Below are 10,077 nucleotides of genomic sequence, written 5' to 3'. Positions count from 1 at the left end.
GCAATGGGTTTGTAAAAGGTTGTTTTATGCATGTCTGGCCTGAGTTTTTGTTGCATTTCCAATCTGACCAGCAGGGGTCACCATCGTGTGGCGTTCCGAACGCTTCGAAACATTGAATCATTTTGCGAAGCAATCGGTTCAAAGCTTTGAAAAGCTTCGTTTCTCCCATCACTACCCTTTTGAGCTTGGTAAACCTTACAATCACGCGTAGCTGACCCAAGACTTGAAGTTGTGAACTGGGAAAGTGGCGATGGCTTGACGGCCACCCAGCCCCAGACACGGGCAAAACGGCCAACTCTTTCTGCCACGCTGGAACGCTGGCCCAACCTGCTGCGGTTCTTCGGAGCAAGCCGCAAAAAGTCCTCTGTTTTTTAACAAAAGCAGGTAGCTCTGCTGTGAGCAGAGCATCCAAAAATACCAAAAACTCGCAAATGTTCCCCTCCACGGAAATCTTTAGTAAAAGGCGAAAGATTTATGCGTGAATGAAGAGAAACCCGAGCTATACCCATGAGACGTTGGGACAATGTGCTCCCACGCACATGCCACCATGCTCAGCAAGGGTAATGTCTGGTGCAGGCTCCTCCCACCCAGCTTTTTTTCCTTTTTTAAAAAAAACAACAAACAAACAATAATACAGCCATTTCCATTAGAGGAAGGAGCAAATTTAATAAGAATCTGCCCCCATCACCAGATGACCGCAAACCCTGTCTAAGAGGATGTCACTGAGGCCGATAGTATGTTGAAGACCAGTGGTAGTATTCGTATGAGATTTTTATGAACTCCCTGGAAGCTAAATGAACAAACCCTTCATCTCCTTGGATTGCAGGTGGATTCCTCCATAGGACAGGGTGAGCTCCTCTTCCTGCCCCCCTTGGCCAAAGTAAAAGGCTTAAACAATAATAAGTCCCATAATGGAAAGCATATCCAGTATTAAGTGACTTCTCAACGGCTGAGCATACAGTGCCGTACTGCTCAGGGACACAGCTGTAACGACCGGTCCTCGTTAGTATAGTGGACAGTATCTCCGCCTGTCACGCGGAAGACCGGGGTTCGATTCCCCGACGGGGAGGCTTCTTCTTTATCACGGCCAAACACCTTGCATAAGCTCAGGCTTTACCGTGGAAGCTGCTGATGAAGCCAACCCGCCGTTCAAGACTCACCTGATGATGGTTAGCTAATTGCATTTGAAAGATTTTACTTTCAAGGAAGCGTTTGCAATGGGTTTGTAAAAGGTTGTTTTATGCATGTCTGGCCTGAGTTTTTGTTGCATTTCCAATCTGACCAGCAGGGGTCACCAGCGTGTGGCGTTCCGAACGCTTCGAAACATTGAATCATTTTGCGAAGCAATCGGTTCAAAGCTTTGAAAAGCTTCGTTTCTCCCATCACTACCCTTTTGAGCTTGGTAAACCTTACAATCACACGTAGCTGACCCAAGACTTGAAGTTGTGAACTGGGAAAGTGGCGATGGCTTGACGGCCACCCAGCCCCAGACACGGGCAAAACGGCCAACTCTTTCTGCCACGCTGGAACGCTGGCCCAACCTGCTGCGGTTCTTCGGAGCAAGCCGCAAAAAGTCCTCTGTTTTTTAACAAAAGCAGGTAGCTCTGCTGTGAGCAGAGCATCCAAAAATACCAGAAACTCGCAAATGTTCCCCTCCACGGAAATCTTTAGTAAAAGGCGAAAGATTTATGCGTGAATGAAGAGAAACCCGAGCTATACCCTTGAGACGTTGGGACAATGTGCTCCCACGCACATGCCACCATGCTCAGCAAGGGTAATGTCTGGTGCAGGCTCCTCCCACCCAGCTTTTTTTCCTTTTTTAAAAAAAACAACAAACAAACAATAATACAGCCATTTCCATTAGAGGAAGGAGCAAATTTAATAAGAATCTGCCCCCATCACCAGATGACCGCAAACCCTGTCTAAGAGGATGTCACTGAGGCCGATAGTATGTTGAAGACCAGTGGTAGTATTCGTATGAGATTTTTATGAACTCCCTGGAAGCTAAATGAACAAACCCTTCATCTCCTTGGATTGCAGGTGGATTCCTCCATAGGACAGGGTGAGCTCCTCTTCCTGCCCCCCTTGGCCAAAGTAAAAGGCTTAAACAATAATAAGTCCCATAATGGAAAGCATATCCAGTATTAAGTGACTTCTCAACGGCTGAGCATACAGTGCCGTACTGCTCAGGGACACAGCTGTAAGGACCGGTCCTCGTTAGTATAGTGGACAGTATCTCCGCCTGTCACGCGGAAGACCGGGGTTCGATTCCCCGACGGGGAGGCTTCTTCTTTATCACGGCCAAACACCTTGCATAAGCTCAGGCTTTACCGTGGAAGCTGCTGATGAAGCCAACCCGCCGTTCAAGACTCACCTGATGATGGTTAGCTAATTGCATTTGAAAGATTTTACTTTCAAGGAAGCGTTTGCAATGGGTTTGTAAAAGGTTGTTTTATGCATGTCTGGCCTGAGTTTTTGTTGCATTTCCAATCTGACCAGCAGGGGTCACCAGCGTGTGGCGTTCCGAACGCTTCGAAACATTGAATCATTTTGCGAAGCAATCGGTTCAAAGCTTTGAAAAGCTTCGTTTCTCCCATCACTACCCTTTTGAGCTTGGTAAACCTTACAATCACGCGTAGCTGACCCAAGACTTGAAGTTGTGAACTGGGAAAGTGGCGATGGCTTGACGGCCACCCAGCCCCAGACACGGGCAAAACAGCCAACTCTTTCTGCCACGCTGGAACGCTGGCCCAACCTGCTGCGGTTCTTCGGAGCAAGCCGCAAAAAGTCCTCTGTTTTTTAACAAAAGCAGGTAGCTCTGCTGTGAGCAGAGCATCCAAAAATACCAGAAACTCGCAAATGTTCCCCTCCACGGAAATCTTTAGTAAAAGGCGAAAGATTTATGCGTGAATGAAGAGAAACCCGAGCTATACCCATGAGACGTTGGGACAATGTGCTCCCACGCACATGCCACCATGCTCAGCAAGGGTAATGTCTGGTGCAGGCTCCTCCCACCCAGCTTTTTTTCCTTTTTTTAAAAAAAACAACAAACAAACAATAATACAGCCATTTCCATTAGAGGAAGGAGCAAATTTAATAAGAATCTGCCCCCATCACCAGATGACCGCAAACCCTGTCTAAGAGGATGTCACTGAGGCCGATAGTATGTTGAAGACCAGTGGTAGTATTCGTATGAGATTTTTATGAACTCCCTGGAAGCTAAATGAACAAACCCTTCATCTCCTTGGATTGCAGGTGGATTCCTCCATAGGACAGGGTGAGCTCCTCTTCCTGCCCCCCTTGGCCAAAGTAAAAGGCTTAAACAATAATAAGTCCCATAATGGAAAGCATATCCAGTATTAAGTGACTTCTCAACGGCTGAGCATACAGTGCCGTACTGCTCAGGGACACAGCTGTAAGGACCGGTCCTCGTTAGTATAGTGGACAGTATCTCCGCCTGTCACGCGGAAGACCGGGGTTCGATTCCCCGACGGGGAGGCTTCTTCTTTATCACGGCCAAACACCTTGCATAAGCTCAGGCTTTACCGTGGAAGCTGCTGATGAAGCCAACCCGCCGTTCAAGACTCACCTGATGATGGTTAGCTAATTGCATTTGAAAGATTTTACTTTCAAGGAAGCGTTTGCAATGGGTTTGTAAAAGGTTGTTTTATGCATGTCTGGCCTGAGTTTTTGTTGCATTTCCAATCTGACCAGCAGGGGTCACCAGCGTGTGGCGTTCCGAACGCTTCGAAACATTGAATCATTTTGCGAAGCAATCGGTTCAAAGCTTTGAAAAGCTTCGTTTCTCCCAATCACTACCCTTTTGAGCTTGGTAAACCTTACAATCACGCGTAGCTGACCCAAGACTTGAAGTTGTGAACTGGGAAAGTGGCGATGGCTTGACGGCCACCCAGCCCCAGACACGGGCAAAACGGCCAACTCTTTCTGCCACGCTGGAACGCTGGCCCAACCTGCTGCGGTTCTTCGGAGCAAGCCGCAAAAAGTCCTCTGTTTTTTAACAAAAGCAGGTAGCTCTGCTGTGAGCAGAGCATCCAAAAATACCAGAAACTCGCAAATGTTCCCCTCCACGGAAATCTTTAGTAAAAGGCGAAAGATTTATGCGTGAATGAAGAGAAACCCGAGCTATACCCATGAGACGTTGGGACAATGTGCTCCCACGCACATGCCACCATGCTCAGCAAGGGTAATGTCTGGTGCAGGCTCCTCCCACCCAGCTTTTTTTCCTTTTTTAAAAAAAACAACAAACAAACAATAATACAGCCATTTCCATTAGAGGAAGGAGCAAATTTAATAAGAATCTGCCCCCATCACCAGATGACCGCAAACCCTGTCTAAGAGGATGTCACTGAGGCCGATAGTATGTTGAAGACCAGTGGTAGTATTCGTATGAGATTTTTATGAACTCCCTGGAAGCTAAATGAACAAACCCTTCATCTCCTTGGATTGCAGGTGGATTCCTCCATAGGACAGGGTGAGCTCCTCTTCCTGCCCCCCTTGGCCAAAGTAAAAGGCTTAAACAATAATAAGTCCCATAATGGAAAGCATATCCAGTATTAAGTGACTTCTCAACGGCTGAGCATACAGTGCCGTACTGCTCAGGGACACAGCTGTAACGACCGGTCCTCGTTAGTATAGTGGACAGTATCTCCGCCTGTCACGCGGAAGACCGGGGTTCGATTCCCCGACGGGGAGGCTTCTTCTTTATCACGGCCAAACACCTTGCATAAGCTCAGGCTTTACCGTGGAAGCTGCTGATGAAGCCAACCCGCCGTTCAAGACTCACCTGATGATGGTTAGCTAATTGCATTTGAAAGATTTTACTTTCAAGGAAGCGTTTGCAATGGGTTTGTAAAAGGTTGTTTTATGCATGTCTGGCCTGAGTTTTTGTTGCATTTCCAATCTGACCAGCAGGGGTCACCAGCGTGTGGCGTTCCGAACGCTTCGAAACATTGAATCATTTTGCGAAGCAATCGGTTCAAAGCTTTGAAAAGCTTCGTTTCTCCCATCACTACCCTTTTGAGCTTGGTAAACCTTACAATCACACGTAGCTGACCCAAGACTTGAAGTTGTGAACTGGGAAAGTGGCGATGGCTTGACGGCCACCCAGCCCCAGACACGGGCAAAACGGCCAACTCTTTCTGCCACGCTGGAACGCTGGCCCAACCTGCTGCGGTTCTTCGGAGCAAGCCGCAAAAAGTCCTCTGTTTTTTAACAAAAGCAGGTAGCTCTGCTGTGAGCAGAGCATCCAAAAATACCAGAAACTCGCAAATGTTCCCCTCCACGGAAATCTTTAGTAAAAGGCGAAAGATTTATGCGTGAATGAAGAGAAACCCGAGCTATACCCTTGAGACGTTGGGACAATGTGCTCCCACGCACATGCCACCATGCTCAGCAAGGGTAATGTCTGGTGCAGGCTCCTCCCACCCAGCTTTTTTTCCTTTTTTAAAAAAAACAACAAACAAACAATAATACAGCCATTTCCATTAGAGGAAGGAGCAAATTTAATAAGAATCTGCCCCCATCACCAGATGACCGCAAACCCTGTCTAAGAGGATGTCACTGAGGCCGATAGTATGTTGAAGACCAGTGGTAGTATTCGTATGAGATTTTTATGAACTCCCTGGAAGCTAAATGAACAAACCCTTCATCTCCTTGGATTGCAGGTGGATTCCTCCATAGGACAGGGTGAGCTCCTCTTCCTGCCCCCCTTGGCCAAAGTAAAAGGCTTAAACAATAATAAGTCCCATAATGGAAAGCATATCCAGTATTAAGTGACTTCTCAACGGCTGAGCATACAGTGCCGTACTGCTCAGGGACACAGCTGTAAGGACCGGTCCTCGTTAGTATAGTGGACAGTATCTCCGCCTGTCACGCGGAAGACCGGGGTTCGATTCCCCGACGGGGAGGCTTCTTCTTTATCACGGCCAAACACCTTGCATAAGCTCAGGCTTTACCGTGGAAGCTGCTGATGAAGCCAACCCGCCGTTCAAGACTCACCTGATGATGGTTAGCTAATTGCATTTGAAAGATTTTACTTTCAAGGAAGCGTTTGCAATGGGTTTGTAAAAGGTTGTTTTATGCATGTCTGGCCTGAGTTTTTGTTGCATTTCCAATCTGACCAGCAGGGGTCACCAGCGTGTGGCGTTCCGAACGCTTCGAAACATTGAATCATTTTGCGAAGCAATCGGTTCAAAGCTTTGAAAAGCTTCGTTTCTCCCATCACTACCCTTTTGAGCTTGGTAAACCTTACAATCACGCGTAGCTGACCCAAGACTTGAAGTTGTGAACTGGGAAAGTGGCGATGGCTTGACGGCCACCCAGCCCCAGACACGGGCAAAACAGCCAACTCTTTCTGCCACGCTGGAACGCTGGCCCAACCTGCTGCGGTTCTTCGGAGCAAGCCGCAAAAAGTCCTCTGTTTTTTAACAAAAGCAGGTAGCTCTGCTGTGAGCAGAGCATCCAAAAATACCAGAAACTCGCAAATGTTCCCCTCCACGGAAATCTTTAGTAAAAGGCGAAAGATTTATGCGTGAATGAAGAGAAACCCGAGCTATACCCATGAGACGTTGGGACAATGTGCTCCCACGCACATGCCACCATGCTCAGCAAGGGTAATGTCTGGTGCAGGCTCCTCCCACCCAGCTTTTTTTCCTTTTTTTAAAAAAAACAACAAACAAACAATAATACAGCCATTTCCATTAGAGGAAGGAGCAAATTTAATAAGAATCTGCCCCCATCACCAGATGACCGCAAACCCTGTCTAAGAGGATGTCACTGAGGCCGATAGTATGTTGAAGACCAGTGGTAGTATTCGTATGAGATTTTTATGAACTCCCTGGAAGCTAAATGAACAAACCCTTCATCTCCTTGGATTGCAGGTGGATTCCTCCATAGGACAGGGTGAGCTCCTCTTCCTGCCCCCCTTGGCCAAAGTAAAAGGCTTAAACAATAATAAGTCCCATAATGGAAAGCATATCCAGTATTAAGTGACTTCTCAACGGCTGAGCATACAGTGCCGTACTGCTCAGGGACACAGCTGTAAGGACCGGTCCTCGTTAGTATAGTGGACAGTATCTCCGCCTGTCACGCGGAAGACCGGGGTTCGATTCCCCGACGGGGAGGCTTCTTCTTTATCACGGCCAAACACCTTGCATAAGCTCAGGCTTTACCGTGGAAGCTGCTGATGAAGCCAACCCGCCGTTCAAGACTCACCTGATGATGGTTAGCTAATTGCATTTGAAAGATTTTACTTTCAAGGAAGCGTTTGCAATGGGTTTGTAAAAGGTTGTTTTATGCATGTCTGGCCTGAGTTTTTGTTGCATTTCCAATCTGACCAGCAGGGGTCACCAGCGTGTGGCGTTCCGAACGCTTCGAAACATTGAATCATTTTGCGAAGCAATCGGTTCAAAGCTTTGAAAAGCTTCGTTTCTCCCAATCACTACCCTTTTGAGCTTGGTAAACCTTACAATCACGCGTAGCTGACCCAAGACTTGAAGTTGTGAACTGGGAAAGTGGCGATGGCTTGACGGCCACCCAGCCCCAGACACGGGCAAAACGGCCAACTCTTTCTGCCACGCTGGAACGCTGGCCCAACCTGCTGCGGTTCTTCGGAGCAAGCCGCAAAAAGTCCTCTGTTTTTTAACAAAAGCAGGTAGCTCTGCTGTGAGCAGAGCATCCAAAAATACCAGAAACTCGCAAATGTTCCCCTCCACGGAAATCTTTAGTAAAAGGCGAAAGATTTATGCGTGAATAAAGAGAAACCCGAGCTATACCCATGAGACGTTGGGACAATGTGCTCCCACGCACATGCCACCATGCTCAGCAAGGGTAATGTCTGGTGCAGGCTCCTCCCACCCAGCTTTTTTTCCTTTTTTAAAAAAAACAACAAACAAACAATAATACAGCCATTTCCATTAGAGGAAGGAGCAAATTTAATAAGAATCTGCCCCCATCACCAGATGACCGCAAACCCTGTCTAAGAGGATGTCACTGAGGCCGATAGTATGTTGAAGACCAGTGGTAGTATTCGTATGAGATTTTTATGAACTCCCTGGAAGCTAAATGAACAAACCCTTCATCTCCTTGGATTGCAGGTGGATTCCTCCATAGGACAGGGTGAGCTCCTCTTCCTGCCCCCCTTGGCCAAAGTAAAAGGCTTAAACAATAATAAGTCCCATAATGGAAAGCATATCCAGTATTAAGTGACTTCTCAACGGCTGAGCATACAGTGGCGTACTGCTCAGGGACACAGCTGTAACGACCGGTCCTCGTTAGTATAGTGGACAGTATCTCCGCCTGTCACGCGGAAGACCGGGGTTCGATTCCCCGACGGGGAGGCTTCTTCTTTATCACGGCCAAACACCTTGCATAAGCTCAGGCTTTACCGTGGAAGCTGCTGATGAAGCCAACCCGCCGTTCAAGACTCACCTGATGATGGTTAGCTAATTGCATTTGAAAGATTTTACTTTCAAGGAAGCGTTTGCAATGGGTTTGTAAAAGGTTGTTTTATGCATGTCTGGCCTGAGTTTTTGTTGCATTTCCAATCTGACCAGCAGGGGTCACCAGCGTGTGGCGTTCCGAACGCTTCGAAACATTGAATCATTTTGCGAAGCAATCGGTTCAAAGCTTTGAAAAGCTTCGTTTCTCCCATCACTACCCTTTTGAGCTTGGTAAACCTTACAATCACGCGTAGCTGACCCAAGACTTGAAGTTGTGAACTGGGAAAGTGGCGATGGCTTGACGGCCACCCAGCCCCAGACACGGGCAAAACGGCCAACTCTTTCTGCCACGCTGGAACGCTGGCCCAACCTGCTGCGGTTCTTCGGAGCAAGCCGCAAAAAGTCCTCTGTTTTTTAACAAAAGCAGGTAGCTCTGCTGTGAGCAGAGCATCCAAAAATACCAGAAACTCGCAAATGTTCCCCTCCACGGAAATCTTTAGTAAAAGGCGAAAGATTTATGCGTGAATGAAGAGAAACCCGAGCTATACCCATGAGACGTTGGGACAATGTGCTCCCACGCACATGCCACCATGCTCAGCAAGGGTAATGTCTGGTGCAGGCTCCTCCCACCCAGCTTTTTTTCCTTTTTTAAAAAAAACAACAAACAAACAATAATACAGCCATTTCCATTAGAGGAAGGAGCAAATTTAATAAGAATCTGCCCCCATCACCAGATGACCGCAAACCCTGTCTAAGAGGATGTCACTGAGGCCGATAGTATGTTGAAGACCAGTGGTAGTATTCGTATGAGATTTTTATGAACTCCCTGGAAGCTAAATGAACAAACCCTTCATCTCCTTGGATTGCAGGTGGATTCCTCCATAGGACAGGGTGAGCTCCTCTTCCTGCCCCCCTTGGCCAAAGTAAAAGGCTTAAACAATAATAAGTCCCATAATGGAAAGCATATCCAGTATTAAGTGACTTCTCAACGGCTGAGCATACAGTGCCGTACTGCTCAGGGACACAGCTGTAAGGACCGGTCCTCGTTAGTATAGTGGACAGTATCTCCGCCTGTCACGCGGAAGACCGGGGTTCGATTCCCCGACGGGGAGGCTTCTTCTTTATCACGGCCAAACACCGTGTTTGGCTCAGGCTTTACCGTGGAATAAGCTCAGGCTTTACCGTGGAAGCTGCTGATGAAGCCAACCCGCCGTTCAAGACTCACCTGATGATGGTTAGCTAATTGCATTTGAAAGATTTTACTTTCAAGGAAGCGTTTGCAATGGGTTTGTAAAAGGTTGTTTTATGCATGTCTGGCCTGAGTTTTTGTTGCATTTCCAATCTGACCAGCAGGGGTCACCAGCGTGTGGCGTTCCGAACGCTTCGAAACATTGAATCATTTTGCGAAGCAATCGGTTCAAAGCTTTGAAAAGCTTCGTTTCTCCCATCACTACCCTTTTGAGCTTGGTAAACCTTACAATCACGCGTAGCTGACCCAAGACTTGAAGTTGTGAACTGGGAAAGTGGCGATGGCTTGACGGCCACCCAGCCCCAGACACGGGCAAAACGGCCAACTCTTTCTGCCACGCTGGAACGCTGGCCCAACCTGCTGCGGTTC

This window comes from Leuciscus leuciscus (genome assembly GCF_965113295.1).
Source record: "Leuciscus leuciscus genome assembly, chromosome: 19".
NCBI lineage: Eukaryota > Metazoa > Chordata > Actinopteri > Cypriniformes > Leuciscidae > Leuciscus > Leuciscus leuciscus.
The sequence above is the reverse complement of the archived record's forward strand: the minus strand, read 5'-3'. Positions refer to the sequence as shown.